General features: G+C 47.3%; 1 protein-coding gene across 1 annotated transcript in view; it reads right to left on the reverse strand.

Annotated features, from left to right (window-relative positions):
- Window positions 1-1,682, reverse strand: part of atxn1b (ataxin 1b) — a 19,874-nt gene extending 18,192 nt beyond the window's left edge. The window contains exon 1 of the mRNA XM_062538724.1: window positions 1,522-1,682. The gene's annotated coding sequence lies outside the window, so the exon portion shown is untranslated. The remainder of the gene's footprint in view (window positions 1-1,521) is intronic.
- Window positions 1,683-3,592: the final 1,910 nt, after the last annotated feature.

Here is a 3,592-nt window from a genome sequence, read left to right on the forward strand (position 1 = left end):
GTGTGCATGTGTGTGTGTCTCTGTGTGCGTGTGTGTGTGTCTGTGTGTGTGCCTGTGTCTGTGTGTGACTCGTCCAGAGCAGCAAAGTGATGAACCAGCACTGGAACATATCAGCAGGGGAACACCACCTCTGGCTCTCATTACACGTTTGATTGTTTCCAATAGCTGGATCACGACGACTCTCGAGCGCCTGGGACCTGACATTCCCCAAACCCCCTCACTACCTATAGTGCACTGCACTGTGCACCAGCTCCGTTGTTGGTGGTGTGCTGTGTTTACAGTATGTGTTATATGCTTATGGAGCACTATACTCCCTGGTTGACAGCGGAGGCCTGTATTGCTCCACAACCACGGCTCCACGGTGCAGTGGAGTGTCATGTCACATTGTAGCCTGTACTGGTGGTGATGGAGCGTCTGGTGGAGGACAGGGAGGGGGGGGGCAGTCAACAGGCCATAGGGCGTCTTGGATCGACCTCACCTCAACAAACTGTTGGTGCATGCTTGGAGAATGCCTTTGGTGACCCATAAAAAAAAAACACATGGGGTCAGTTGCAGGGCAGAAGTCTTCGATTGTTGAGAGTTGCAGCAACCTTGTAATCTTTGTTGTCTCGGCGCTCTCTTTACGGATGAAGAAATGCACAGATAAGGGGGGAGGTGGGAGGAGGTGGGAGGAGGTGGGGAGGTCAGGGGAGCAGAGGAGTCGGGCCAGGAAGGGCTCGCACGCAAGAGGAGCTGCATGGGCCAAGTCTCACATCTGCCCCCAAAAACATGGAAGTCAAGACCTACTCCTCATGTGACCCTTAACAAAACTCACTGCCATTTCTCAACGGTCTCATTCACTTATACGCGTCTGGCATTATTTATTTGGACTTTGTGACTTTAAAAGTAAACGACTCCTTAATGCACTACTATGAAATGTCCAGCAGCACTGTGGAGAAAGTGCTGACTGTTGCTTTTGTAAGTCTGCTGGACTGGGCTCCCGTGAACAGCTTTCGGGGCAGATCCCGTCTCTCACACGCGGACCACAAGAACGGTTCTGGATCCCCTCCACACACACAGCCATGCAGGCAAACTGTCTGTCAGACCAGCTGACCACATTCTTCTGTCACATCAAGACCAAGCCAAATAACCAACACATTCCACAACAGATTTGCAACAGTGTGAAATACAATTTAAAAATATATTGTATATTTACAACAACAAAAAAAACATTATGATTTGTTTAGTTGTGTTGTTTTTGCTGTAGAAATGTTGTTGTTAGAGTGCATGTGCATAAACCAGTGAGAACACATGTGCAATCAACATGACCTAGTAAATATCATAGTATTATAGTATTATAATATTATACATCTTAATATTATATTTATATATCTATATCTATATATTATAAATATCATATCAATAGCATCTATATAAAAAACACTAGTGTGTTTCTTTACAAAATGGCCTAGTAGGCTAGTGAGCTGCCATTTAGAAGTGTCATGTCAGCGTTGATAGTAAACAGCAAGTCCACTCCCTCACCTGCCTCGGGTATGACCTCAGCGCAGTACACGGTGTGAACTCCAGCGCTCAGGACAGTCTGTCTCCACGGCAGCACAGCTGAAAGCTGAACCAGGCCAGCTTAATATACACCAGCACCAGTGGACTGCAGCCCTTCACCATACCCCACAGCACCTGCTCTCTGTCCCTCTCTGTCCCTCTCTCTTTCTTTCTCTCTCTATCTCTCTATCTCTCTCTCTCTCTCTCTCTTACCATGCTCAGTTGTACAGTACCATCTCCTTACAAAGAGCCCAGTTTTACCTGCTCCTGGCTCCTACTGGCTACCACACTCACAGAGGGAGACATGTCCCAACATGTCCAGACATGTGCTCTGCTACTGAGACACAGAAGGACACATGAACACACACACACACACACAGAGGGAAAGAGGGAGAGAGAGAGAGAGAGAGAGAGAGAGAGAGAGAGAGAGAGAGAGAGACACACACACATACACACATACACACACACACACACACACACACACACACACACACACACACACACACACACAGACACACATACAGAGATTTGGAGATTTAGAGGAGGAAAAAACAGGTCTGGAGGACTGGAGGCCATCTGGAAGAAAGGGAGGGCAGTGGGGTGGGGTCACCGAGTTTAAAGACGCAAAGAGTAACTTCAAACCATCTATAATTTACTGCTTTCCCACAGCGTACTCCTGAAACACACCTGAAAACCTTTAGAGTCCTTGCAATATTCAAGTACTTCAAGAAATACAGTGTGTGAGGAGGTGTCCCTCGCAAAGAGATGGCTTTCCTACCAGAGACGTAGGTTGGAATCTTGTAGAAGAGGTCTCTTAAGGGTGTGTGTGTGTGTGTGTGTGCACATGTGTGCGTGTATGTGTGTGTGTGCATGTGTGTTCTTGGGTGGTAGTCTGCCGTAACCTCTAAGTGTTGCATCAGCCCTGTGGAGAGCCCAGCCCTTCAGGCCTGCTCCTCCGAGGGCAGAATGAGCCTCTGTTGTGGCTCCGACCGACTCATAAGGAAGCTACGCACATACACTCCCTCCCTCCCACACTCTCTCACTCAGCGTGTGTGTGAGTGTGTGTGTGTGTGTGTGTGTGTGTGTGTGTGTGCGTTTTGTGTTTGTGTGTGTGTGTGAGGAAACAGAGTGGGTTGCCACAGCAACTGCCCTTCTCAAAAGTCTCTTGGTCCCCATTAAGAAAGATGGTTTCGTGTGTGTTTGTGTGTGCGTGGGTGTGTGTGACAGAGAGACAGAGACACATAAGGAGAGGGAGAGAGAGAGAGAGAGAGAGAGAGAGAGAGAGAGAGAGAGAGAGAGAGAGAGAGAATGTGTATGAAGGAGGAGGAGGGGTGGGGGTGCACCTTGGCATCAGTAGTGGCAGCATGGAATAACACGCTGAAAGAGTCTATTGAGTCCAGGGGATTACAGCTGTTGATGAAGACATCGGGAACTCTGAACCGTGAGCACAAGTGGCCTGTGCGTCCAGCCCTGGGCATCACCAGCTCCGCCGCACGCACAACGCAAACAACCCGCGTCTCGGCAGCACAGCTTTCCTGGACGTCCGCGCGGACAGAGGTTTACCGAAAGCAAGCTGACACCTGAGGTCATTTAGCAAAGACTGTGCGTTAAGGTGAGACTGACCCGGTCCCTAGACGAGGGGAACTATTCCCTGTTTAGAGAGGCAGTAATGTAGGTCAGTGTCATCTACAAACAACAAGTCAATCTCAGTTACACTACAGTATGACCTTTAGGTGCTATATGCATTCATGGGTTTATGCTTGTTACATCTGTATTGAACCATATATACATGTATATGGTTATTGTTATTTAGCATACGCCTTTGTCCAAAGCGACATACAAATAAATAACAATAATTAAATTAACAATTCAATTAAATTAGTATAGATTATTATATACTATATACATATAACATTGCCCTGGTCTTGTACTATTCTATTCATATTGATGTTGCCCCCTGGATGGCATTGCATTGGTTGATTATGCTAGGCTAAAAACTTTAGCATCCATAGCACACAATCTGACTTGTGAAAAGTTGATGAGGAATGCAGAC

Source organism: Sardina pilchardus, chromosome 6, assembly GCF_963854185.1.
Source record: "Sardina pilchardus chromosome 6, fSarPil1.1, whole genome shotgun sequence".
NCBI lineage: Eukaryota > Metazoa > Chordata > Actinopteri > Clupeiformes > Clupeidae > Sardina > Sardina pilchardus.